The sequence below is a fragment of the Camelus dromedarius genome, chromosome 6 (assembly GCF_036321535.1).
Source record: "Camelus dromedarius isolate mCamDro1 chromosome 6, mCamDro1.pat, whole genome shotgun sequence".
NCBI classification, from domain to species: domain Eukaryota; kingdom Metazoa; phylum Chordata; class Mammalia; order Artiodactyla; family Camelidae; genus Camelus; species Camelus dromedarius.
This window is the reverse complement of record NC_087441.1, coordinates 38,505,236-38,514,549: the sequence shown is the minus strand read 5'-3', so window position 1 is coordinate 38,514,549 and position 9,314 is coordinate 38,505,236. Positions and strand designations below refer to the sequence as shown.

Sequence of the window (9,314 nt, the reverse complement as noted above, 5' to 3'; positions counted from 1 at the left end):
TGATGAATTTCCCTCTCTTTTTTTCTCTCTCTAAGGCACAATATTGTTCTAATAGTCTCTATAAGTTTTCACAAAACACTGTTTTTTAGGAATCCAATATAAAGGATTTGATTTAATATGTCAGTCAATGGTCAAAACAGTAACTGACAATTGCCTTTAGAGTGTTCTTATCCCAATTTATCTTAGTTTCCGGAAAATACTTAGTATACAGTCATTCCTTCTCACCTCTTCTTTCCTCTCAACACAGACCCCCATGAGCTCCCGACCCCCATGTTGGATCATTGTTATTTAGGCTTCAGGATTTATCAACCACTTTTTTTAAGAAATCACAAATGCCACTGAAAATAATACTGTCTGAAGAGACAAAGTAGTCCATATGTTACATGAAAAATAGCTCATGATAATTATTCACTTGGAAATGTAACAAAATTCCAAAATGGGACCCCTGTGTTAAAGGCTATATGTATTTTTAATTATAATTGATCCCAACAGATTTTTTCCACAAAGATAACTTTTGTGAAATGTTGTATAAACTCATCGGTCCTGTTTATAGATACCTGTTTTTAAACAATTGTCAACATTCACCCTCGGTCTTTATATTTTGCCAGTCTGGTGAAAAACCTGTATCTCATTGTTTTGATTTTCACTTTCCTGACTACTAGTGAGGTTGAGCATGCTTTTTGTATATGTTTGCCTTCTCATTTCCTTTTCTGTTTATGACCTGTTCATAGACCTTGCTCATTAAAAAAAATCCAGTTCTTTGTTTTTTCTAAAAATCACTTTGTAGGATTTCTTTGCATAGCAGGGATATTATTTCTATTTTGTCAGCTATATTACTAATATTTTCTCCCATACCATCATTTTTCTTTCAGCTTAGTTTTTGATGTGTTTTGTCTCAGATATTTTTAACCCTTAGATAGCTAAATCAGTCAATCTTTTATATATATAGTACACACTAGGCACATATATGTATATGTACCTACTCTAAGATATATGTGAGTGTCTATATGTGTGTGTTTATATTAGTATATATGTATTTATATAGTGTATATATAGGATACATATCTATCTCTATGGTACAGATATATCTTTTATCGTGAAACATGGTGACCTATGTTTCAATATTCTATGTTCCTTAGAAATTATCTATTTAACTCATGTCATTTAATCAACTAGCCTGATTTATTATTATTTCCAACTATTCAAGTTAATAAGGATCTCAGAAATTCTATTTAAAATGACACACTACAGATCATAATTAATACTGACATAAAAAGTTCATTCGAATTTGTGTAAGTTGTCCTTTAGACAACATGGTTTTGAACTGCGTGGTCCACTAATATGTGGACTTTTTCAATAAATACATACAGTACTACATGACTGGTAGTTGGCTGAATCCACACATGTGGAACTGTGGAAGCCAGCTATGGGACTTGAGCTTCTTCGGATTTTGGTATCCTTGGTGGGTCCTGGAACCAATCCCCCTTGGATAGTGAGGGATGACTGTAGTTCTAAATTGTTGAACATATAATTTTACATTTTTCCTAATGTTAAACATTATGTGGGAGTAAATTTATCTGATCAATAACCTAGTATAAGAAGCTCAGGAAGTTCAGATTAACTAGTCTCCTTATGTGTCTTCTCAAGAAATAAACTTACATATTCAAAAAAAAATCCAAACTGTCAAACAAGTATGATTCCCCCCAAATTTTGGATTCTTGTATAAAAATGCTTATGACCTAGCAGTTTCTGGGATAAAGTGATTTTTTTCCTTAAAAAGCTAGTACATAGTTCAGTTTCTTACTTTCTGGGAATACTAGGAATATTAGATTATGTAAATATGTTTTAGCCCCTATAAACCAATCAGAATAAAGCTCCAAGTCAGGTGTTGGCCAACTTTTTATGTAAATGAACAGCTAGTATATATTTTAGACTTTGTGGGTCTTGTGGTCTCTGTTGCAACTACTCAACTCTGCCAGAGACAGTTCATAAATGAATGGATGTGGCTATGTTCCAATTAAACTTTTAAAAAACGATGGTAGACTTCCAGTTTACAATCCAGCATGTAAGGAGTTTGGAAGTTGTTAATCTGTTGAAACAACACGTAAAAAGCTGAACAAAGTGAAAAATCAACACCTTTTCTTAGACTCATAGAGAAGTGAGGTCACAAGGCAAACTGCTGCTCCCTAAATTGGAGAGTCAGGGGAATACAGAGAATTACAATTTATTGGAGTAGAAACCTCCGCGGGAGCCAGTGCAGTGGGAAAACCTGAACTGTAATTGATGAATTGCTGGAGGCTCAGAGTGGACAAGTCTTAGAAATAAAAACCCTGGGAGGGGCCCCGACACAGGGAGGGCCCCACCTTTTGTGAGTTTTATCTCCAGGAACTCAACCAGGTTCTCAAATGAATATTGGAGAAAAATCCCCTCATGCTTCCACCAATAGGAGGGGGAAAGGAACCATTCTTAAATGTGCCAGAGTATTCTATTCTTAACAAGCTCTGCCCTCAGGAGAAACTGTTTTACCAAAACCTAAGCTGTTGAGATTGTATTGCAGCCTGACTGACCTAGGGGAAGAGAAATACTCAGCTCCAGCCCACTCTAGCCTTTCATGTTGGGAAAGGGAAATACAGTTGGCCCTCCGAATTTGCTGGTTCCACATCCATAGATTCAACCAACTGTGGATCAAAAACATTCGGAAAAAAATTCAGAAATTTCCAAAAAGCAAAACTTGACCCTTTTCTGCATACCAGCAACTATTTACATTGCATTTACAATTCTTTATGTAACATTTGCACTGTATTAGGTATAAGTAATCTAGAGATGATTTAAAGTATGTGGGATAATGTGCTTAGGTTATATGCAAATACTACACCATCCTTTGTAAGGGATTGAACATCTAAGGATTCTGGTATCTGCAGGAGGTCCTGGAACCAGTCCCCTGTGGATACTGAGGGATGACTGTACCCAACTCTAGCCCACTCTAGCACCACCAGAAATGAAATACTTAGGTATAAATCTAACAAAATATGTATAAGATCTCTATTAGGAAAACTGTAAAACACTGATGAAATCAAAGAGGAACTAAAACCTGCAGGAACCTTAAACGCATACTAAGTGACAGAAGCCAGTCCGCGAAAGCTGCATACTGTATGATTCTAACTATATGACAATCCTGGAAAAAGCAAAACCATGGAAACAGAAAAAAGATCAGTAATTGCCAGGAGTTGGGGGTGTGGGTGAGAAGGATATATAGGTGAAGCACAGAGAAATTTTGGGCAGTGAAAATACTCTGTATGATACCATTATGATGGGTACAGGTTATTATTCATTTGCCCAAACCCAGAGAACGTACAATACCAAGAGTGAACTGGGATGTAAACCATGGACTTTGCGTGATGATGTATGTTCATCAACTGTAACAAATGTACCAGTCTGGTGGGGAAGTGTAATGGAGGTGGCTCTGCATGTGTGGATGCAGGAGGTAGAAGGGAAATCTCTGTACCTTCCTCTCAGTTTTGCCAGAACCTAAAACTGCTCTAAACATAGTCTCACTAATAAAGACAAAATACAATAATGTCTTGTGGGAATTAAAACATATGTGCAAGTAAATACATTGCAACAATTGCACAAAAAGCAGTAGAGAGTAAACAGGTTTGAGTTAGTCCAGGTCCTCTAAAAGAAGATGCTGGAGTAGCCGTGCAAGAGTTGTGTTAGGTGAAGACCTGTGAGGGAACACAGGAGGGAGCTGGGGAAGGACAAGAGTCAGGTCAAACTGTACCTTCCATGTGCCTCTAAAGTGCACACGGAACATTTACCAAGACTTGACTACATGGAGGGCCATAAAATATATCAAATAATGGAACTCATTCATAATACATTTTCTGTACACTGTGATTAACTAGCAGTTGATAACAACAACAACAAAAATCTCCCAAATGCTTGGAAATTAAGCAATGCATTTCTGAAAAATCCATGTTCAGAAATATCACATCAGAAATAAAATATCTGTAATGGAAGGAAAATGAAATATTACTTATCTGGAATGCCAGAAGGAGTAGATTCTGTTTTTTGTTTCTTTCTTATCTTTTATGTAGACAATTTCAAACACATTAAAGTGTAATGAGACACCTTGGTACTCTCTACTCTGTTTTGCTGTGAACCTAAAACTACTCTAAAAAATACAGTCCATTTAAAAAATAAAATAAAATAAAATAAAATAAACAGGAAATGGAACAGATTTAGTCCATGGCCATGGTTGGTTGACCCTTGGACTAAATTTTTAATATCCTACAGAAGATGAAGAAACATGCAAAACTACACCAAACAAAATACAGACAGTAGGAAACTCCACAGGACAATCTGGTTTCTTAAAAAATAGACTGAAAGAGAAAACAAAGAGACGGAGGTGGGATGAATAGATTGAAAGAAACCCAAAAGGCATTATCAATCAGTTGCAAAGTGTGGATCTCACATGGATCCTGATTCAAACCACAAAATATACAAATTAAAGATTTTTTATGATTATAAAAACATTTGAAGATTTGAACGCCGATTTGATACACAGGAAATGTTAACTTTTCAGGTATGATAATGTATTGCGGTTATACATTTAAAAAGAGTTCTTATATTTGAGGTAGGATGAAATTTTATACATAAGATTTATTTAAAGATATTATGAAGGATTTAGCACTATATTTGGGGGGAAGTGAATGGGAATATAGGTTTGTCCATGAATCAGTAACTATCTAAGTTGGGTAATGACACATAGAAGTTCATCACACTTGAATGTATTTCAAATTGTTCCCATAAAAGTTAAAACAAACAAACAAACAAACAAACAAACTCCACCACATTTCCCAGCCATATTTGCTTCTCCATCAGCTGTAATTTCCTTAGATCTTTTTCAGTTTAATATACACTTAAAGGGCACCTTTTTTTTTCAAACTAAATACATACATTTAATCTAGTTGTATATGGGATTAATTTAATTTAATTTGATTTTAATATTCTTCTTTTTAAAAAAACCAAGTTGTAGATGTACTCCAGCTTTATTTTCGGGAGGGGAGATTAGGTTTACTTTGTTTGTTTGTTTGTTTGTTTTAATGGCAGTACTGGCGATTGAACCTAGGACCTTGTGCGTGCTAAGCACACACTCTACCACTGAGCTACGTCCAACCTCTGCTCCAGGATTAAACTTAGACAACACAACCAATCTTATGTAAAACTGACTTGCCACATTCTTATATCTCACATAAATTGAAGCATTGTACAGTTTGCAAAATCCATGTCATGTTGGTTTGCACGATCATAATAGGTTGCAGCTGAGCATTCAGCATTTCTTCTAAATGTTCTGCAGTGGAACAGATTTAGTTTTTAATTTCTCAGATGATTTATCATATAAATCCTATCTACTAAAGCCATAACTGCTAGAAGAATAACTTTTCAGTAGCTGTGTAGCTCATTTTCTCTTTTGTATACAAATGACATGCAACCAATATGGCAACATTAAAGTTTTCTCTTGAATGAGCAGAAATTCTTGAAATTCTTGATTTCTTGTTCCCATAATTATAGTCTTTCTCCTTCCTTTGTTTAATTTTAAGAACCTTATTGACAGGTTCATCATGCTGTGTTTCCAGGTTGTTTTTTTTTTTTTTTAAGATTTTAAACTTTCATTTGCAAAGATACCATTACAAATATTTTTTTAAAAGTTCAAGGTCTCATTTTGGGGGCTCACATATTTGCCAAACTGTATTTTAAATAATCTTCATTTTACATTCTTATATTTGATCTATTTTTCTTAGAACGTGGCTGGATATAAATCAAAGTTTACCCTTTGAGTCAAAAATTTTTTCTTAATATTGTCATTCTTTATGCTTCAAGATCCAGCAGTTGAACTTGGGCCAGGCTTCAGTATTTCTGCTTAGCGAGGATTTTACTTGTTAAGGAGAAAATTATCCATTTTAAGGCCTATTTGTATTAGTTCAACCACAAGGTTACAATTGTCAATAAAGAAAAATGTAGTAAATGATAATATTCTTCCTAAAAAAAAACAAACAAAAACTGAAATTTTATCTCCTTTGTTTTTTCAGCAGTAGATTAAATTACTGAGTTCTCACTACTGACCAGACATTATACTAAGTACTTCACAAACACTTGCCCTAATCCTTACAACAAACCAGGACTGGAGTAGCATCACCTCCATGGTGCCATCGCCACACTACAGATGAGGATACAGGGAAGGCAGTAAGAAGATGAGCTGGCTAAAAAGGTCTTCCTTACAGCCCAGTCTCTAACACATTATCCTTAATTGTCAATCTCTAACAGTTTTCTGTAAAATTGAGATGGTTCTACCAGGTCATGTGCTTGGTTGTGAGGATTGAATTAAACTTCAAATATTTTTGTAAACTGAAAACAAATCAAATACTGTTCCCATAATGTTTGGGACTTAACATCTTTCTGAGGTTTTGGAACTCTTTTTGCATTTTTCTGTCCATGGTGGAATTTGAGGAGTTAAGATAAACTTAAGAAGTCCAAAATTTGTATTCTGAACCCTTAAAGTTCCTAAAAGTGCCATATTTTCTCCTTTTTTTGGTGGGGGGAGTAGGGAATGACAAAATAAGAAATCATTTAGAAAAGAAAGAAGTTCATAAACTTCTTTGGGTTGAATGTATATACATATAACAGGACATGCAGTGCAGTTTTCTTATTGTCCCAGAATTGTGGCTGAAAACAAAAGGCAATGAATCTAATTCCTTCTAAGTCCAGAGATACAGCCAGAAATAGGAGCAACCACTGGGCACCTTCATTCCTAGCCTACTAAAAGGTGCCAAAGAAGAGAAGTGGGTCCCTTCTCCTCCTACTTCCTCTTAGGAGGCTGAACATTCCTCCGTCAGGATGAGACTGGAGGGAAGGGGGCAGGGCAGAACCTTTAAAAGAATGACATAGCCATTGAGGATACAACAAAAACTGGTTAGAACCAACTAGATTCAAGGTGGAGGAAGAGTTGACCTCCAGTAGACCTTGAGCCTCTTAATACACCACCCTTTAGCATGCTAAATAGCACACCCACTGGCACCATGACAGTTCCGGGGCTGACCATAAAAGGCCAAAAAGTGAGCGATGGCACAATTCCTAGAAATCCCACCCCTTCCCCCAAATAATTGGAATAATCCTCCCATTTGTTAGTATATGAAATTACCCAGCCCATAAAAACTAACCACACCCATGCCCTGGGCCGCTCGGAATGTGTATCTCTCTAAATAAACTTGCTTTCACTTTACTATGGCTCATTCTTGAATTCTTTTCCGGAAGCCAAGGACCCTCACTTGGAGGGGCGTGTCCCAGGGACTCACCTGAGATCTGGGATATGACCATCCTCTCTAGCCCAATTTTCCTACAACAAGGAGACCTGCTAACCTACCTCTGGCTTCTCCAGGAGGTAACAAACAACTGGGGAGAGATGCCAGGATCTGCATACTGGGGTTGGGGGGGACTATCAGAAGGAGATCCTTTGCTTAAGTTTTCCATTCAAAGAAATATAAAAATTGCAACCTGCATTTGATTTCACACGTAAGAGCTGGCCATGGGGAGATGATACTGATGGCTCTAATCTTGTCAGAAGAGGCAAACAGTGGGACAAAAAGCTAAGTGCATCAGAGAAATGTGGCAGGGTGTCAGCTGGGGGTGGGGATGTCCTGTGAAATATGTAGCCAAATTTCAAGGGGACAGTGGTGCCTGGGGAGCTTCCTTAGCAGAGCATCCTGGAGTCACATAAATAACAGCAATGGCCAATGAGAAAGAAGACCACAGGTTTTCCTCGTCATGGCCTTTCCCTCTCCCTCTTCTCCGCCCGTCATCAGAGAAGCAGGTGCAGAGGAGATGGAGGAGGTCAAAGTGCGTGAAGGGTGTGCCTGTTGTCCGGCCCTTACTTCCTCGGGCTAAGCTGCCAAAGGGAAGAAAACGTTGAGCTTAGTATGAGATTCAAGTTTGAAAATAAAGTCAAGGGAGTCTTAGAAACAAAAAAAAAAAAAAAAAAAAAAAAAAAAAAAAAAATGAGACTAGTTGAAAAAGTGACAATAATTGAAACATTAAGGCCTGAAGCCAAGATGTTAACAGATGTTTCCCAGTGGGAAAAGGGGGCCTGAAAAAACAAAGGTAGGTATCACAAAAATGCAACTGTTTGGTTTCATATATATGTTATGTATATATAATAAAATATATAACTATATAATACATAACATGTAATATCATCTATACAGACCCACACATGAGAAGCCATGAAATTTAGGAGGAGCCATGCAATTTACAAGAAGGGGTAGAGAACTTCGGACTAGGAAATCAAGGGAAGTTTAATTAAGGAGGTAGCATGTAGGATGGGTCCTGAGAAACAGGCTGGGATTTGCGCAATACCTAGCTGGAATTTAGGAAAAAGGATGAGCTTGCGCAAAAGGGGCAAAAATGGTACAGAACTGCTGCAGGGAATGACAGAACTGTCCTGGAGGACGACTGTGTAGTTCAGATTGGCTATGTGAAGGGCATGACACCGCTGGATGGGCAGTTTACCTCAAATAGGAATGATGACTGAGGTCAATTGTGCTGGTAATTAATAACCGTTACATGCATGAATGAATGAATGAATGGACGATTAAAGAATGAAATGACTGGAGTACCAGGTGACAGAGCCTCTCTTTTATGTACTACAGCAATGAACAGCCTTTAAGGATACCATTTAGAGAGGAATGACACGGGCAGAAAGCACTGTGCTTCAGGAACATTACTAAATATCCTCATGGCCACTCTTGGAAGAATTAGCCTCAGCTATAAGTTATGATCAAAGCACAGCAGCAAGACCTCTCTGCGGGCCGACTTCCACCTCTGCAGACACTTCCTCTTGGTGACCCTGGTTGACCTCCAGCATCAACACTTCCTAAGGGCTATTTCTACCTCTCGGTTCTTTTTTGGCATTTACAGTAGCCAATCCACTTGGGCCATTTTTACTCCTTGGAAGCTGTTTCTGGCGGGCCTGTGGGAAGAGATAGCCAGTGTAAGACTCCCAGGACCTGAGGGACGCGGGGTCCCTGAAATTGCCCATTCCAGCACCTAGCTCGCGTCCTGCTCCGAGTGTTGTCGACGTCTGCTCCTTGCCCTCCACGCGACCAGGGGGCGCTCTGGGTCTCCGGCTCCCTAGTTCTCAGGCGCACATCCTCCCTTCCCGGCGCCGGAGTAGGCCACATCCTCGGGCCCAGAGGCCGCGTCAGAGTTCCACACCGGCCAATCAGAATTGTCCATGTACTAACGGAGGCGGGGCTGCC

The 9,314-nt window shown here is 38.2% G+C and overlaps 1 long non-coding RNA gene across 1 annotated transcript; it reads right to left on the bottom strand.

Moving 5' to 3' along the window:
* Nucleotides 1-8,676: 8,676 nt before the first annotated feature.
* On the bottom strand, nucleotides 8,677-9,305 carry LOC135321483 (uncharacterized). Its single transcript, XR_010381253.1, has 2 exons — nucleotides 9,103-9,305; nucleotides 8,677-9,025 (listed from the first exon to the last, which is right to left on the bottom strand). It is a non-coding gene; the product is annotated as an uncharacterized LOC135321483 (long non-coding RNA).
* Between the last annotated feature and the right edge of the window lie 9 nt (nucleotides 9,306-9,314).